General features: G+C 34.5%; 1 long non-coding RNA gene across 1 annotated transcript; it reads right to left on the bottom strand.

Annotated features, from left to right (window-relative positions):
* Positions 1-10,462: 10,462 nt before the first annotated feature.
* LOC137387857 (uncharacterized) lies at positions 10,463-15,837 on the bottom strand. The gene is made up of 3 exons (XR_010977960.1): positions 15,722-15,837; positions 15,275-15,466; positions 10,463-11,395 (listed from the first exon to the last, which is right to left on the bottom strand). It is a non-coding gene; the product is annotated as an uncharacterized lncRNA (long non-coding RNA).
* Between the last annotated feature and the right edge of the window lie 4,783 nt (positions 15,838-20,620).

Raw genomic sequence — 20,620 nt, 5'->3', positions numbered from 1 at the left:
TTTCCGTTTGAATGGTGAAAATGAATAAAAACTACTTTATTGTCTTGCTAAAATACTCTTTATGAATATATGTTTATGATCTAGGTATGTTTTTCAAGACTGTGGTTTTATGAAAACATCAACCATGACCTCTAGATGGTAAGGATCGAGTTTGTTTGGCAACTACTACCACTTCCACTACCAGATGTCATTGTTTGGCTGTAGCCATGGAGCTTCTAGGAAAAGACTACAGGATGGCTGCAGGTCTATCTTTGGGGTGCTTTTTTGCTCTGGGTTATTTAGTGCTGACAGGTATTGCCTCTGCCTCCAAGAATTGGTTCTACACTCAGCTTGCGATCTCTGCTCCAGCTGTTTTACTTCTCTCTTACCATTGGTGAGTTGTTGTTTTACAAACCATGACTAACCAGGGTTGATGAGCCAGAGTTGGTTAGCCAGGGTTTGTCTCTTAATTTACATTCAAAAAACATTTCAGCATTAAAATATAAATGCAGCTGCTGATTCATATAAATTCAGACTTCCTCATACAAATTCTGCGCAGGTCAGATGTTCCTCGCACATTGAAAAGCCAGATTTTAGAAACAAGGTTTCAACAAAATGCGTAGTAGTTTGTCAAATTTGTTCTGCAGCCGGAATCTTACGATAAATTTTAAAAATGCTACAGAGACCTGTGCATAGTATTAAAAGTATATTGTCTAAAAATAAATCTCAAAATACTAATTTAACAGAGTGACAACAATTAAAACTAATTTTACTGTTAGTTCGACTTACAGACACCCGAATGAAAAAGCAAATGTTGAAAGTAAAAAAAATGTGACAGAAATGACTTTGCAGGTATTAAATTTGATTAAGCAAATTTTCAAAAACTATTTTAGTTTAAGTTTGCATTATAATATACTTTCTACACTTCCTTTCTTCTTTTCAACTCATTTCTATTTTAATTTACAAAGCTGTAATGTTTGAAAACAAATGAAACTTACTTTTGGTGCCGAGTCAAATACTCGCTACATTTTAAATTAAATCTTGAAGAGTTAGATTTTTGTGGTGAACATGAATTAAGGCCTGACCATCCTTTAACATGCTTTTCAACCAGCAGTTCAGCACGCTTCATCTTATCTTCCAACCATATAAATGTATATATTACTTTATTTATTTAAGGTGGACGTCCATAAAACGTAAATCTCTTTACAAGAAAATTCCACTGAGCATAAGGATTTTATGATTTTGCTCTGTATTGCATAAATCTTTTTATATAACATGAAGCATCAAATTGGTGCAAGTTTTCAAACTCGATTTGGATAACGAAGTTCCATAGGTAACCATGGTTACCATGAAATTATCGTTTTCTATTTTGCTGCCCTGGATGAGAAACGATGTATAGGGGTATATGGGTACATACAACATAATATACATTTTTACTTTATTTTAGATAAATAAAATATTTTTTTCTCTTTTCTTTGCAGCATAGATGTTGCTGTGGAGAGAAAAAAGTAGAAAATTTTTAACTTAACATAAAAATATTGTAAAGAAAAGTGCGAAAATTGTTGATGCCAATAATACCACAGTTACTGTAGAGTCATTAAATTAATAAGTAAAGTTTAGTTTTTTCACACTGAAAAAAAAAGATTAATGAGTTTGCAAAAATCTTAGAGTGAATTAAGCTACTTACATAAATTTTATGCTTCTTGTAAGTATGTAAAGTAAAATCCCTACAACGTAGATGTTCTCGAAACAATTTACTTACGTTGTAGGGGCGTCTATTGTATATTATTTTTTCCATTTATTGATTTATCTTATTTTGTAGTCTTCACTTGGCCACATTTTGTTTAGCATAACATTGATGTATCCTTCAGTCAATCTTTCAGCGGATCTTTAAACTTATCGTAGCATGTATGTACTGGTGTTGCCTCTTCTGTTTTATCAGACATGCCTTTCAAACTACCCAAAACCACATTCATTAACTTGCTCGTGAAAGCTTCCTTGACTCAGTATTTTTTGGCGGAGAAAATCAATTTCTTGAAGAAGTTAGGATAACCGCAAAAAAGTTGTCAGCCAGAAACCATCTATTTATAGTTTGATTCGAACCAGCATGTATGCAAAGAGTTTTAGTAAGCTGTCATGAGGTGGCATTACTTTAAAATTACGTTGTTTTACATTTTAGCCTTGGGATGATCTGTCAATTCATTGTTGACTCTTCGGCTAATTTTTACTATAATAAGATCCGTGTCAGTCCATCAAAAACCACTTTATTAGAATGAGAAAAAGCCCGAAGCTAGGCTAAAAGCGTTAGGAAAAAAAATTGCCTTGGACAAGAATCAAACCCAGGACTTCAGATCCAAAGGCAAGCACACTAGCACTACTCCACTCAGTCTGCTTACCGTGTGGAAAAATAATTATGGATATAGTGATTACACATGATGATCGCTCACGAGATATGAGACTGTTCACTGCTCGCGTACCAGTGCATATAACAGAGTTCAGACAGATCACGTACAATTGCTGCTGCTGTGCCATGTTTAAAATTGAATTTCTATCACCCTTTGATAAACCTCCAGATGCAAAACGCAAAGTTATCCGCGCGTAGGTGCAGCGTGTGTTGGTAACATCCTTGACATTAAAATCATTATATCAACCAACGAGCAATATTGTGTTTGAACTAGAACAGTCTATATTTGACTCTCATCAATTTCTTCAGATGTTTTTTTACAACGAATCGGTACTTAGAATACTGTTGATGCAATATTTGTCATGATTGTTAGGCTGCTGCCAGAGTCAGCTCGTTGGTTAGTAAATAGAAACCGTTTGGATGAAGCAGAAAGAATTTTGGCTAAAGCAGCAAAAGTCAATGGAGTCATCCTGTCTTCAAACTTCAAACTACAACAAGAGACGGTCGTATCTGCTTCTAGCTTTACGGCTCTATGTAATGCTCGCACCCTTCTTTGGCGAACGCTGGTAATATTTCTAAATTGGTTAGTACATGTAGTTAGTTATTCATATTTCTACAAGCTCAATAATTGAAATGAATGAAATTAAAACAGAATAGCTAAACTAGAAGGAATCACAAATTTGTAGAAGAGGAGATACGATACGAGTTCATCAGAATTCAATTAATGCGTTGTTACTAAACATGTATGCTACAGGTTCGCTGTATCTATGGGCTACTATGAACTTACGCTGCATAGTGGCAGCCTTCAGGGAGACATCTATCTTAACTTTCTAATGAGTGGTTTTGTTGAATTCGTTGCCTACACAGCCTGTTTCTCTATCAGCAAGCTCGGCAGGAAAGGACCACATGTGTTTGGTATGATCGTGGGTGGGTTGGCTTGCCTTGGAACTATACTTGTTGACAAGTTTACTAAAAGTAAGCAGATGACATTTTTAACATAATTTTTTTAGTTTGTAACTTTTTAAGCCTTCTGTGTTTCTGTTCAGTGACTTTTTAAATTCTTCCCCCATATATTTGATTATTCATTGTTTCTTGTATTTGCTTACTCACTTGTACATGCATCGTTTCTTTGCACAGAAATGTATCGCAGTTATATCTTAGAGATAAATATTATGATCATATCCAAGTTTATTAGATTTTTATCAAAAAGTATCGCTATGTTTCTATCATTTGAAATTTTGTTTCGTGCTTGAAATGGCCTGACTGCCAGGATGTTTCAAGATTAAAATCGTCAAAACTTGATTGCAGTTAAAACGTTGAGAAAAAAAGACGTACCCAAAAATGATGTCAATGCGCTTTCTGTTTATAAGTGATAAATGTTTGGTCTCACCAGCGTGGGTCACTCATATGTTTCACAGCATTTAAAAAAAAACATTGAGACAAGTTTTAGCCAGCTTTTAAATTATTTAAGACATCTACAGCAACGTATCTACAGCAACGTATCTACAGCAACGTATCTACAGCAACGTATCTGAGGCTATATTTGAAGTTTTATTCCTAAAGTCATGAACAAATACAAAATGAAAAAAAACGCAGTTTGAACGCATTAGCTGATGCCAACAACGAGAGGGAAAAACATGAATCATGACATTTGACGTCATTTTGAGAGAGGTCTGGGCACTTCTGCAATCAACTTTTGTAGCCTTTTGTAACTTTTCTTAACTGGTCACCCAGAAAACAGACAATATCTCAAATTAATGACAGAAACAAATCTGTACTTTCTGACAAAAATTGGCTAAACTTTGATGTGATCACACCTTTAACTGCATGCATTACAAATAACTATAAGAATATTTTTAATACTGCAAGCAACTGGTAACTTATGTAAATTAGTTAATTTTATTAATTAGTCAAGTAGCTATATACACTTTGTTTGTAAGTTATTTTCCTTTTTTGCTTGATTATAAAATATCAATCTACAACAGAACATGTTTTTGACAGATGCATCCAAAAGCCTAGCGAATCATTATATGGTTGCTCTGAGTATAATTGGAAAGTTTGGCATGACCATGGGGTTCACTATCATTTATATTTGGTCGGCAGAACTATTTCCTACTAGCATGAGAACCAGCTTGATTGGCCTCTGTTCTCTAATGGCTAGAATCGGTTCGATGATAGCTCCCTTCATATCAGATTTGGTAAGCCCAAATGAACCTTTGCTAAGTATTCTGATGCATGATCTCAGTCTATATGAATCGTACACAGACTGCTATTGGATTGGATAGATAGTAACCGACTGTTTTAGATTCAGGTTACACACCCTCATAGATGAACTTGCATAAAATTTTAAGAGATTTTTTCAGAAAATATCGATATTTTTTATAATTTGGGATTGTTTTTGATGTTTGAGGTGATCTGACTGCCAGGATCTTTAAAGATTTAAAATTGACAAAACTCGATCGCAGTAAAAATGCTCAGATCAAGCAAAAGAGCAAATCTGACATTTACAGTTGGGAGAGAAAGACAGAATAGAGACTTATAACACTACAACTTGAATGCAATAGCCGATATCAACTACCGAATGATAACAACTAGTGACGTCATTTCGTATGTATTTTGCTTCTGAGAATTTAAACCACGATTAAGTCTTGTCGATTTTAATCTTGAAATACTCTGGCAGTCAAATCACCTCAAACATCAAGAACAATTGCGCCCGATAGAAATACTTTCTGCTAAAATATACTGAAACTTTGTGAGAGTCCATCTCTAACAACTATAGGAGAATTATGATATTTGTGCTCTGAAGGAGATGCTCGAACAAAACAATTGAGTGAGTTAGAGTCTATTGATAATACATAAATTCATGCGTTATTATTAATAAATGTATTATTATTAAAAGTTGTAGCTCACAATCTTTATAAAAATTTAAATATTTTTAAGCTATAATAAGCAACTTCCTGTCTTACTACAAATGTGCTCAGACGTACGTTAAAGCGTTTTATTTGATTTGTTGCCGGGTGATCAATAAATCAATTACTGTGTGGGTCACATAATGTTGAAAGCAGTAAATAGTGGACAACTCCCAGTTTATTGGGTTGCATAAAACCAAAAACAATGCTTAAGGTGTACTCCGTCCCACAGTAGATATTATTTGACATTTTCCACAAATCCTTCTCTAGGGTACACAGAAATAATCTGAAAGTATTCTAAGTTTGGATGAATGTATCTTCTACTCCATAGAAACTTTGCAGTAATCATTTTGACTGAAAATAATACTTAAAAGGATGTCTAGAATATGCTGAAATTTTTGTACATGTAGCCCTAATGAATACCATTGCAGGGTATGTACGTACATGAGGATTATAGTATCGTCGTACCTGCGGCGATAATTGGGATTTGCGTAGCTGGAAGTGGCCTTCTCTCATTAACTTTACCAGAAACACGAGGTCATGACCTTCCGGAAACTGTTGAAGATGCTAACAACATGCATAGGTAAATGTCCTGTTTAGAAGAATGATTCGATGATATTTCTCATTATCATATTCTCATATTGAAAGATTTTATTACAACTCATAACTAATTTAACAATCTGACAAGTATCTTTTTGAAATATATCATAATTTAATATACCATTTTAATATTAGATTATTCTCGATTATCCTACAAACAAATGAGCGGAGCGAATGTTTGAGAGTTTTTATGATAAATGCATGTGCACACAACTTACGAAAATTATTCATCAACCCTCGCAAACCCTTGTATCGAAATCTCATCAACAAATTTAACCATTTTTGTGTAGAGTCGTTAAAGTATAATAACGATACAAAACACATACAAGTCTATTTGAATATGTTACCAAGTCTTTGAAAATTGTTGACATATTCCTAAACCTTACCCATCTGATCGGATTATACACAAATAGACTGATTAATTTGGCCGAAATCGTTATTAAAACTGGCCAAGCCTTACTTTTATCAACATTAAGACTGGCAAACGAAACGCCGAGCGACAGAAAAGAGAACAATTAAGTCGTGCGCATTTCACGAAAAACTAACACGCACATTTCAACAGTCTATAGCATTGTCGAATTGGCGACGGTTTCTGTAATAACGTTGAAGTACAGAAATCGTTTCTTTTTTGCCGATTTCAAAGTAACTGACATTTTGGAAACTTTTAAATACTTCGGTATTCTAACTGATGTCCAAAGCAGTGAAAGTAAAGGAGATGACGATGATATTTTTTCTAACGATTCTTATGAGATTATTACAATATTTAATTATAAGTTTGGATATTCTTGTTGATACTTCTTGATATTGTTAGTTATGACAGTTTGAAATGTAAACAAAATTGTGCATTGGTTTTCTATTATTACTGTATTACTAAGTTTGGATATTCTTCTTGATACTTCTTGATATTGCAAGCTATGACGTTTTGAAATGTAAACAAAATTGTGCATTGGTTTTCTATTATTGCTGTATTACTATATTAATAATATTGGTTATTCTAATAATATCTGTGCATTTTACTTCTAATATCGCATTTCTTTTATTGCAGGGGAGAGATATAAACATATAATCTTTTCATTTCATTATTGCTGTTTGTCATGACCTAACACTTTTTTAAATAGATTTTCTAAAAATCTATATAAATATCACAACTTCGTGATATTGTTAGCTATGACGTTTAGAAATGTAAAGAAAATTGTGCATTGGTTTTATATTATTACTATATTAATAATATTGGTTATTCTAATAATATCAGTGCATATTACTTCTAATATTGGCCAATATTGCATTTCTCCTATTGTAGGGGGAGAGATATAAACATATAATCTTTTCCTTTCATTATTGCTGTTTGTTGTATATAATAACACCCACACCCAGTAATTACAGCTACCATTGCAGTTATCCTATTGCACTGCATTGCCATTTGACTGCTAATATTGCATTTCTCAACCATCAGTACCCTTTCTTTTCCCAATATCACATTGGTCGTGGGCTGTATGACAGTGGAATTTCTAATATTATATATTATGTTGTACTATATCACAATATACCAACGTGCTAGTATATCACTATACTAGCACGCTTACAGTCTGTGTGCCAAAACAGATCCTCATGTGTAATAATTATGTGCATAATTATTCCAAGATATGCTAAGGTGGCTGAGTGGTGCATTGGTTAGTGCCTCGGTCTACCAAGCTGAATATCCGAACTTATTTTCTGTGTGATATAATTTTTCCTAATGCTCTAAGCAAGGCTTGGTCAGACGGGTGGATACGGGTCTTACAATAATAAATATTACTTTATATTATACTAAACTGCACGCCCTGCCTCGCAAAGGTAATATAAAAATTGCTTACGAACATTACCTTGCCTACATTACCTTACCTACTGCATTACCTGTGACTGTTTATAAGCTAATTTTAATACCCATGCAACGCTGAGCGTTTAACAAGTGAGACCGTGAGGCGAGCTGGTAATTGTTACTTGTGACGCAATGTCGTTAATGCAATGCAAGGAATATCTTCAATATTATTAATGGTTATGCTCAGTAGAAAGCATAGCCTAATAAGTAAGCTCGCTGCCTGCAGACCTAAAAATCACATCCTCTGCCGGATTTTTTATTCCTAAAACTTAATCGCTAGAGCTGGACATAGAGCCGACAGATAAACAAAAGACCAACAAACACTGAAATTTATATATATATATATATATATATATATATATATATATATATATATATATAGATTAGTACATGTTATATTAGATCACCTTATATTATGCTATATAGTATTAAACCTCGTCAGGTTGTGTCATATTATATTAAATGGTGGTACATTGCACATCTGTAAACTACATGCATGAGATGACCATGTGATGCACAGATTGATACACATAAATGTTTTCACGATTGGCTTTGGTTATGTAGTTTGGTTGGCTATTATTTGATAACATGTGGCTGTTCAGTAGCACACCTTGCATTACAGCATCTGTTGTTTCTAGAGGAAAGTGGCAAGAAAACTCATGTAGTTTACCTTCTTCTAATGGATCTCGGGCTATTGAGGAGGCGTGTCCTGACCAGTCAGCACAACCAGATGCAGTAGAATGCGTGTAAGCGTGAGAAAACAACTTCTACTACATATCCTCATCGATACCATGTTCATACTTTCACCTGTAAAGAAATTTTGATAACTCACTTAAAACTTTGGCAAATTATATTGTATATTTGCTATAACCGCTTGAGATATGAGTGATTGTCTTACATCCATGACTCTCCATGTATGTGACTCTCTATGTCTGTGACTCTCTACCTATATGACTCTCCATGTAAGTGGCTCTTTATGTATGTGTCTCTACATGTATGTGACTATGGTGTTTTTCATATATTACCTTGTATATCATACTTATGTATGTGTTTATAATACACATTTTTATACATAATGTGGCATTCTTATTGTAAATTTATAAGGGTTTAGATTTTAAAAAGGCATCATAACTTGCTATTAGCTGGGAATAACAAGTCATTGCCCATATAGACCTAGTAAGACTTGCTTTATTAAAGCGAAAACTTTTAGCAATTAAAAAAATATATTGAATTTTATTAAGCATGGTAAAATAATTTCTAAGCAGCTCAATGTAGCTAAGTACTTTTTCTTAACTTGCAATTATTATTTTGGTTGTTTTCAGCATTCAGTGATTGAATACTTATCTTCCAGCAGCTATGTATACGTTGAAAATATAGGATTGATAAGAGTTGTCACACCTTGAATAAGAATCAATCATTGTAAGTAATCTTACAGCTGGAGTAAAACTTTCTCCAATATATACTTCATATTGCAACACAATAGACTAGACAGACATAAACAATCAATTATGTAAATTTTGCTTGTTTTCTGTGAATATACATGAAGTTGTGGAAAGAGAGACGAAACTAACTCACAAATGGTGTCTCTACAATTGTTGGTCATGTCTAGTACTACCAGCTGCAGGAAGTAATGAACAAAAAGGTATAAAAGTTGAAACAAGTTTAATTTGCCCATGCTTGCATAGGCTGCAACATCATTGTTTATATGTTTGTTTCTTGGATGAGAGTCCGTGCGCAGGTCCTCGCCCAGTTTAGTTTCAGAGGACCAAAGTCTATGATACAAGGTTTTTCGATTAGGGGTGCGATCTGCTTCTTGCAAGGATAAAAGAATCAATCATGAAAGAAAGAAAGTACATGTGTCATCGCAACAACTTGCTTAAGTGAATCCGATTTGCATCCCTTCTATACACCAAAACTAAATATCGTGATTTCATCAATCCTAAAAACGATTAATACATTTCACTTACCCACAAGGAACAAGGTTTCGAAGAGATAATAGCAGAGAAGAAGCAGAAAAAGTCAAGATCATAAAGTGAGTTGTTTTTATATGTTGATGCTGAGTAAAAACCTTAAACACTTCATAGAATGACCTTCCAATAACATATTTTCTTATATATTCCGAATAATTATGTCTGTTTTTTATTGTTTTGAGCCTTGTATGTTTCATTCTAAACAAGGGGATGCAAAGCCCTTATCAATCGTTGGTGGTTTGGCGAGGAAAATGAATAGGGAATAATTTGATCTACTAAAGACCACCTACCTTTTTCTAAAATTAACATTGTCACCTGTTTAAATTATACTCATTTTTACCAGTTCTCATGAAAAGGCGCCCATGCATACTTCTTATTGGTCGAATGGCTTTCTATCATCTCACAACAGAAGCTGAAAGTCACTCTGGATATTTCAAAGACATTTGACACCCAGGTTTTAACTACTTCCTACCATAATAATGTCTTCATGCTTTACTTATGCCTTAATCAACTACATATAGTTTGTCCTTGGGTTGCCATTTGCGCTGTCAGATGTTTAAATACTGGTAAAAATAGATTTTGATTACTTACACTGCAAGTAAGTAGAGGTATAAACATGTTGTGCATACTGTAGAAAAATGTTGACAAACCCAGCTGGTTCTATATGTTTCTTTTCCTGTTTTTTATAATATTAGAAGTTGAATAAAAAATGAAAATCGTACTATTATTAAACTTTGCTGACTCTCTGTGCTAATGAGTGATATGATAAAAGAGCAGCAAACATTAAACATCTTCTTAGGACTGCTTATTGCAACAATTAGAAAGAATGACAATGTACCCATAATTATTACAGCAGAAAAGTTGGTTTCAGTGGCAAATATCAGACAAAACAAAAAACAATCAAAACAATTTAAAATAAAATTACAGAAATAAAATAACAAAAATTTAGGAATGAAATCGTTTTCTAACTGAATATGCAGAACATGAACCATTTGCTCCCTGAGATAATGTTGCAAACCAAGCATTAACAAGGTTCATAGATGTGAGTTGACCCTTGACCCCTATCTCATGTCTCTAATGAAATTGTCTGCTTGTAACAAATCCCTTCTTCATCGCACACCTTTATCATACATTTACTGCTCTCCGCTGCCTTTATCTGCCTAGTAGAACCCACTTTGTATGACGTCTCCGTGACCAACCGGCTTAAAACTTGTGCGCTGGAAGTTGCTGCTCGAGCATTTGTTATAAAAACTGGTATTAGAAGAGAGTTGAGCAAGTTGTTGTTCATGTCTTCCCAGACGCCAGTCATATATTGTCCACTTTTTCTCTTCTTTGAAATAGTTACCTCTTTGGGGGAAAGACCAGCAACAGCGAACTCTTCAGCGATACAGTTGTCAGAGAAGGCTTTTTTGTAATCGTTCATCCTTTTCTCCATGTAGTGGTGTCCGCGTTTCACACCAACATCCACGTAATCCACGTAAACAGAATGTTTGTATTTATGGAGAAGGTTGGCATGAGGGTTATCTCCTAGTATTATATCAATACTAGAATGGTGGCGCTCATAATCGAAGGGGTTACTGAGATCAGGAGACGAATCGACTTTTTTCAAGGCCTCCATAGACCTTTGCAGTGGCTCCTGTATGCTTGTAACAGTCAGTTCTATTTTGTTCTAAACCTGCAAATAAAATAGAAACCGAGTTCATACTACATAGACATAGAAAAACAGTAAAACCTACTATTACTGTGCGTATAGATAAATAGGCTATGGTATCTGGCCGCAAAGGGGATGAGACTTAAAAATTTAACCAACTTTTTGCAATATTTATTGTTCATCTTCTGGTCTGTTAATCTAAAATCTCATTTAGCTCGGTTTTGATTTGCCTTAGCTCTATAATACCCACTTTTGCAGTGCCTCACCAAATAAATTTGGCTGTTTTTAATTTTTTTAGTGAAACTAGGGCTACAACATTTGGAGTTATTGTTTCAAGTTGCATAAAGCCTTGACTTAAAATTTTGGGGTAATAAAATTTTGTGAGTTTTCTTTTTTAGTTTTATTATGAATAAACTTTTACAAAAACCATATATAAAGAAGTGGCATGGCAACGATACACTGCCTACCAAGGGCGTCTTCAGCCAGCCAAGTTGTCAGTCAACTTTCATAGTAGTAATGATAATTATCTGTGCTTCTGTGATTACTTGTGCAGGCAGCTTGTCAAAAAATTACATTATCTCCTTTTTCTTTTAGATTTTCCGCTTGAGGTCACCATTAGAAATAATCTTCTTCCTGGTGTAGAATTTATTGTAACCATTTGCTCATGGGATCTAGCACAAGATCAATTGTGGTTAGATGCCTTTCCTATCACCATCACTGGTCCTTTAGTGACTCTAACCACCGACCTACTGACCAGCCCAATAACCACTGAACTAAAGTGCCCCACAAACAATTACACATCTATTGAGACAATTATTCTAAATTAAAATGTAGTTGTTTGTCCAGAAACTATATTCACAAAGTGTATCAACTCTACTGGAGTTGCACTCCTTTTAAAGCACTGACTGGTGAGGCAAAGAAGACATGGTTTAGCAGGTTAAGATTTCAACTGAATTTTATTTTATAATTTAACCACTCTTGACGAGCTTTTGTCACTAGAGTTTAAACATATTTAAAATATTCAGTTGTCCAACTTCCTTCACTTTGGAAGCAAAGCACTGAATAAAGCTTATCAGATCATTAACATTTATTTTACCGTTTTGGTCAACTATTTGAAAGCTGTTTTTGGTACTTTCTAAAAAGAATAAAATATCAGCAATTTGTTTTCATATTATCTTATTATTATACTCTGTGACGCTACAGATTAGATGTTGACAGAGAAGTTCCCATCATGTTTATGTTTTTTTGGCTCTGTCTTTCTTATCAACAAATTGGACTTTTGCCAAGCGCCTGCTTGTCTTCGTGTAATCGTTATCAGTTAGTTATGCAATGTTGACTAATGGCCTAGTTTCAAGGTACTTGGAAATAACATCCGGAGAGACTTAATATGTAACCATTGCACTTATCAGCTGTTTTTACCTAGGTCAATAATTTAGGTCCTTTCACCAGCTATTGTGTACCACTCTGAGTGTCACCACTTCACGAATGAAAATCGTTGAAGAGATCAGTGAACTTTCACTATTAGTATTTGACTTCATGAACCTCTACAGTTGTAGTGCCAAAAAGAACTTTGCACTTCAGTGCAAACCTTTTTCAGTTGCATTGGAAAAGTTTAAATTATTATGTATTAAAATGCCTTGAGCATATAAGGCATACAAAAACAAAAATTACATCAAATTGAAGCTTGATGTTTGAGCTTTATATAAACATTATTTTCATTTGTTTCGCTTCAAAGGCGTAAGTTCTCCTTTAAATGACGAGTTTTGACTTTGCAAAAAGGGATGCGATCAACTTCAACTACCGGATTCTACAGAGACAGTTGTAGAAGTTGAGTCTTGGCAGCTACTAAGAGAGTCGACCGTTACACATGTACATTAATGAGTGTATTAATATTCATGATGCCAATGATTCTGAGATCATTTCTCGTGCATTTGCTGTCGAAGTACCCTCTTTCAATTGTTCTAAAGTGGGAAACTGCATCATGTAGAAGTTGGTAAGCTAGTAATAGTAGGCTTTGGTGCAAGCACTCAAAAAATATGGATGTGATCAGCTGTTACGGTCAACTCCGGAGGTGCCATGTTCAGTGTGTTGGTAGTTGTCTACCCTGTCTTATAAGCTCCCACATCTTATAAACTAAGTCTGCGAATAACCAAGTCATTCAATGCTTTTTGAAAAAATTTCTGGACTATAACTTTACTAACACAGTAATTTTTAGGCCTTCGACGCATAAAATTTTAGATAACATATTAAGAGTCAAATTATAATGAAAAAATAAGATTTTTTATCGCGTGTCGAAGAATTTTATTGCATTACCCAAGCTTGTTCATCTTTGAGATGATATTTTGGGATCAACAGCATTAGAAAAATATAACTAAATTTTTATGAAAATCTTGTGGTATGTTATGAAACAAATAAAAAAGCTGCTAAAACCTCGTAGTTATATGGAACTATATAACTCAGTCTTGAATGTTGGCAACAGCTGTTCTACCAAAAACAAACATGTTCCTATTAAAGTGAAGAACGTTGTATAGGCGCTGATTAGAAAACAAAAAACAGAGCAGACTCAAAACTTTCTAGTAAAAACCCGATTCATTCAGTCCTTTTGGACAAATATCACAGATTTACTTCAAGGTGCCGTGAGCCAGACATCTTTGCACGACATTATTAAAAAAAATGGATCCTGTGAAAGCAAGAGAGTATAGAGTGCTATTGCATATAAATAACACGGAGCCATGCAGAAGGCTAGTAAGACCCAAGAACATTGAAACACTTTTGCAGTAATTGAGAGAATGTGAGAGCAAAGATTTTGGAAATTGCGAGAAATCAGCTTTGTCATAAAATGCTAAAGCCTTCCGCCAACTAAACTCTAATAGCCAAAAGCAGTGAAGAAATGCTCAGTATCAACTCACACATCTCGGCTAGTTCCCCTCTAGTGGTGACTAGTCAAACAACATCACCGGAAAAATGGTCACATGACCACAACTAATGAAAACTGCAGTTTAAACCGACTGAATATTACTTATAAATATCTCATAATTAAATATCATGATGAATCTTTATGTATATACCATAGATTATTCAACAGGATGTAAGCACACATATCGTATTGGAATGCAGTCAAATGTCACTACAGTCAACACTCCTGTTGGTTTGTTGAAGTTAGCTTTGATACGTACAGGAAATTGCTTGTAAATAGTTCACTATCATTTTCAAACTTCGCCTGTAGCATTAAATAACGAAAGTTTCAGTATACTTACAAGTATACTAAACTTATTAGAATGATACTTTATGGTCTCCTATAAAAAACAATTCCTGAGTGGATGTATTGAATCAGACTAATTCAACGCAGACAGTGGTCAGACATTAGCCATTCTGTAGAAAGAAAAGGAGGTTGAGGTACTGTACTCTTTATTTACTTTTTAAGTTGATATGTAAACCATTTTAGTTACATCATCATGTTACTCTACTCTATTTATTATTAGTTTATAATCTATATATAGTATACAAACTATACTACATATGCGACATATATGTAGTATAGGTTGCAACAGTTCGCTTCAAAAATGCAAATGATAGTGATTTTAACACGAGGTGAAACAGTTGAACGACCATCTGAACCTAGATACCCTATAATTAGACTTATTAGATACCTGACCTATCTGATCTAATAGTAAAGTGGTTTAGCTAAACTAAATGTATAATAAAATGATATTTTGGTACTTCGCCTTTGCTACATTGCATTCTTGCAGAAATCAAATTCTTGTAAAGTAGTAGCAGTGAACCTTTGACTAAATCTGTTTGAATATCTATCCTGATACCCTACAAGCTGTTGTCTACCTTGTTAAGGCTGACACATGTACATATCCGAACATACTTGTTTCTTTGACACGTACCTCTACTTACCTTGCAGCTGTCCTCTAGGCTTTTCCCATAAGATTATAAACTACTTATAGCTATCAACTGTTTTTATCTCTCCTCTCAGGCACAATGAGACACTTGCTGTTAGCTATGCTGTTATCTCTATTTGATTTGCTGTTGACTGCTGCGACCTCGTATACCCCAAGAGCGTAGGTGAAAAAACTTCATAGAGATATCCTACAAGCCATTGCTACATTAGTAGTGAAATAAAACATTTGTCAAAGTAGCTGAACAACAAAACAACTGCTAGTAGAAAGATCATCAAGTTATAGCATCATTTGAAGGAAAGGGAGAGAGAAAAAAAGAGAGAGCAAGAGAGAGAAAATTGTGAGAGCTAGAGACAGAGAGAAAAAGCGAGCATGAGAGAGAAAGCAAGAAACAGAAAAAAGAGTGTGAGAGAGAGACAGAGAGAAAAAAAGAAGATTCACTCACACTCTCTGTATCTTGTCTCCAGGCTTGTATGACTATATTGACAGTACATCCACCAACTGATCATATGAACTAGTGTCTAGTTTGGTTTGAAAAGAAATGTTATAAAAAGCACGCAGCTTCACGCAGCTATTGGCTGTTATGACAGCTATTTCTCAAGCTTTCCCGCTCAGCTGAAAGACTAGCGTCATCCAGCATATTGTTTCTGAGCTTCCATTGGGTAAGAAGGTAGTTCATTATTTAGTCTGATGTTTACTTCAACTTACCAAGTTCATCTGTGTTAAAATTCTTCAATCATTTTTTGCTTCAGTGCATGTTTGGAATGCAGCTGTAAAATGCATGCATGCCCATGATATAGGTGATGACAGAAAGTTGCATTGATGGAGTCGGTTAAGTATATCTACAAATAGTAGAGCTACTACTAACCTCTGCGCAGAAGACAACAGGACAGACTCTCATACCAGACCATTCAGGTGTGACATCATATAAAACGACTGTAAAACTTGAAGTCCATTTTGGCAGCCTTTTGTGTGTACACCTTTGAATCGATTTAAAACAAAATGCGTGTAAAAGTTCAATGCAAACACTGCATACAGAACCTGTGTACAACATAAAATTAAATCAAACTGAAAAATAAACTTTCTATTTAACCTGCAATAGACATACACAAGCAGAAGCCTAGCTTAAACACATAAAATACAATCACAATCTTAAAAAAACATGAGTGGTAGCTTCTGTGAGCTACTCTGTTACTGTAAGAGTTGTCTGCTCATAACTAAAATTCAATGTGTAAGATTAGCGAATGAACACCAATAAGGTGGCGCTATATGCGCATAGTTCCATTTTTAATGATTATCTAGTATGTATAGTAAAATATGTAGCATATTAGATTCTAATGTAGAAACTAAAAAATAATAATAATAACGATGTTGTACGCATAAGAAGACAACAAACAACTGTGAATTTGGTTATAAGTCGGTAAGGGTGGTAGTGAATGGAACAGCTCAATTAGAGCCTTTTGGAATTTACCCTTTGTGGTTGTCAAATGTTCATGGCAAAGTCTAACCAGTCTAGAGCTGAGAAAACATTGGCTTATGACCAAAGTAGCGCTATCACTAGTAGAGACCATACGAACCAAAACTTATTATCAGGATCTGATCAGATTGACCAAAAGGGCAAACTAAGGACTTTCCATGGCTAGTAGCACGATAGACTTGAATTTTGCTACTGCTAGTTTTTCAAACGTCTTTGACTACCTCCGTGATTGTTGCTCTATATGCCAACAATATTATAGCTAGTTTTTTACAACCTATCTTTTAAAAGTTTAACCAACAATAGGTGCTAGAACTTTTTATTTGGATTCTAGTTTCACTGTGAGTGAAGCAAGCAGCTATTTTGATAGCAGAGAGGAACAAAAGAAAAATTTTTATTGTGGAAAGTAGCTACATGATTTTCTTTTTAAGAGCCCTTAAGCTTTCTGTGTGGTCTTCAGATGCTGTTCTAAATAACAAGAGAACACAACTACACAAAATCCATTACTACCATTTCTAGTAAAAAGTGCATACAGAGCAGATATGTCTTGTGATGTTACAACTTAAATAAATCCTTGCTATTTACAACTACAAGTTTGAGTGTAATTAAATTTAACTGTTCATATACTAAGTTTGGTCACTGTGCTCTGAGACTCTGCCAGCTCGCAGCCATCCTACATTTTTCCTTCATGGTCGTAATTTTCTAATATTAATTTATATATGCCATTGCCTTAGCTGCTTCCCTGAGTAACAGTTGTAAAGTGATCAAACTGCTTTGAGCCTTCAGAGTTTTATTATTGACTATCACTTCCAATTAGTCGGGATAACTTCGTTTAAAACTAGAGTTTTGAGAAGATGATGGCAAAATTAAAGCAACTTTAGAAAAAACCTAGAACTTACCGCAAGTAAACAACAAGGCTGAAACAGATTGGCATAAGCCTATATTAATCTGTACAGAATAAAAGGATGTCACTTAGTCTATACAAAGGTTTTCCCTAATCTGGGACACGAGTCACCGCGAACCAGTTATTTTCTGTAATTTATCTTGTTTGGGTTTCACCAAGAATTTCTATGTTATATCTTGTGTATAGAGAGAGATTTTTAACATGATCTCATCATGTAATACTTTGTTTGCTGAGAAGTTTTTGTCTAATTTTAAATAATTTTCTTATATGAATATTAAGATGAAAGCAGCATTCAGCCGTTTTTCCTTTCCATAATCATACTATGTTGGTCTGATGTGATTTGTGATCACACAAAAGAAAATTCCTTAATAGCCTACATAGCTCCAATTCAGTCTGTACAGACTAACATGCAGTAGGCATGTTATGATTATGTAGGCAAAAATCTGAATATTTCATTTTTAATGGTTAAAGAGACCCATAATATTATTACTATAATAAAATAATTTATTCGTTGGAGAAATATCCTTTCTCATCATTATTAAAAGACTAGCAGCAACAAGTTGCAACAGATAATTAGATAACCAGTGAGTTGGTTTCAGCTCTTTCCTGTTGGATTCAGCAGGCAGTATAGTCGGCAGCAGTGGGTCTAGCGCAAAAACGCTAGAAGTGAGGGTTGTCTTCACCCCACTTTTAGGAGCATTCTTCATATCTATATATAAAATTGTTGCCTCACCCCGGTTAACCCGTATGGGTGGTAGTTTCTGCTCTAACTCAGGTCTCCTACCAGAGACCTGGGAGTTTGAGCACTCGCCTCAAGATCTTAGCTGTTCCCAGTAGCGCACTTTTCTGCAACTCACCTGAGTTGATTGCTGTTGGTATTTGGGCAAGCCACATTTTATGCGCCACATTTATATATATATATATATATATATATATATGTATATATGTATATATGTATATATATGTATATACATACATACATACTCGCTGTGCTACCCAGCGTTGCCGAGTAGTAAAAGAGTCTTTGGACAGAAAACTTATTTGTTTTTAACATCTAACAAAATTTGCCATTCTAACTTTAAACTACATATCATGAGTAAAGTGTTTTGTGTAGTTGAAATAAATTAAGAAAGAAAATAAGAACAACTGTAAAGGTTTTCAAACTTTGTCAGACAACTGTAACTTTCAAACTTCATATCATGAGTAAAATGTTTGTGTATGTCAAATAAACTTATAGAAAAATAAAACGACTTTAAAAGGGTTTAAATGTAAATGTGAAATAATAAGCAGGTAATAGCTAAATTAAGTCTGTTTTGCTACGATTATAATAAAAGATGACTCGGTAATAATACAATTAATACGAGCTGAGAAAACAGAATAAAAATCCTGAATATGTTAAATTAATAATAACAGTTTGTGCATTTGTACAGTTCCACCAGAAGCTATCCATCAAAATTTTGAATGCGACAAAACTGGTAACTCTCAATACAGATACAAATGCAAAAATGAGATATCATACTGTCTTTGTCTGACCGAACAGAAAGAAAATGTTGAGGCTCTTCCAATGGAAATAATATAATTGTTTGCATGAGAAGAATTGGCCTTGACCCAGATATAGTAATTGAACCTTAGGAAAAATATTTTTTAACAGGGGCATCGTCACGGAGTGAGCGCAATGCTAAATTAATTAACCTGTCATAGGGTACAAGGTATATGATAACATCATTGATTAATATATATATATATATATTAATCCTAATTATTAATCCTTGGTTAATATATATATATATATATATATATATATATATATATTAATCAATATAGATAGCTCAGAGGGCCGATATATTATATCGGCCCTCTGAGCTATCTGTATGGTCAGTATCGAAACTTCGGGTTATGCTCTCTCGATATAGATTATTGTGCCGTTTCACCAAAAAACAGAAATACAAGGGCGATAATTGTGTATAAATTTATAAATATCGTGCTGTGCCGATAGTGAGTCACGAAAGCCGGTGATAACCGATGTTGGTTCTGCCAATTAAACACAGATATCTATCTTCTTGACATGATATCAGAAATGTGGATATACCCGATTACAGAATCTACCTACAAAACACCCCAAAATGAAATCATCCCACACAAAATCGACACCTATTGTGCAATATCATTTTATCATGCAGCACTAGTAGATCGCCCGGATAAGAACCTTGAGAGTGCATTCGTCGTGAGTTCAAATCCATCAAAGCGTGGAGTTTTAATTCTAAGATTTTAATAGTTATAGCCAGAGAGACACACATACTAACATTAAAAAGTATATATATAGATACACATACATGTATATATATTAAGCCCGCAGCAAAAATAGACATTTAGAAATCGAGTCGTAAGTGAATGCAAACCTTTATAGCAAATTGAAATATTTGAACTTGATGCTGCAAACATTCTTTTGAAATACTAAAACTTCAACCTACTGAACTATGCACTCTCAGCATCAATAGAGTCAGCGGTAGTAGAGCTGTTCATCAACAGAGTCAGAGGTAGTATAGCTGTTCATCAACAGAGTCAGAGGTAGTAGAGCTGTTTATCAACAGAATCAGAGGTAGTAGAGCTGTTTATCAACAGAGTCAGAGGTAGTAGAGCTGTTCATCAACAGAGTCAGAGGTAATAGAGCTGTTCATCAACAGAGTCAGAGGTAGTAGAGCTGTTTATCAACAGAGTCAGAGGTAGTAGAGCTGTTCATCAACAGAGTTAGAGGTAATAGAGCTGTTCATCAACAGAGTCAGAGGTAGTAGAGCTGTTTATCAACAGAATCAGAGGTAGTAGAGCTGTTTATCAACAGAGTCAGAGGTAGTAGAGCTGTTCATCAACAGAGTTAGAGGTAATAGAGCTGTTCATCAACAGAGTCAGAGGTAGTAGAGCTGTTCATCAACAGAGTTAGAGGTAATAGAGCTGTTCATCAACAGAGT

Source organism: Watersipora subatra, chromosome 2 (genome assembly GCF_963576615.1).
Source record: "Watersipora subatra chromosome 2, tzWatSuba1.1, whole genome shotgun sequence".
NCBI lineage: Eukaryota > Metazoa > Bryozoa > Gymnolaemata > Cheilostomatida > Watersiporidae > Watersipora > Watersipora subatra.
This window is presented reverse-complemented; position numbering and strand designations above follow the sequence as displayed.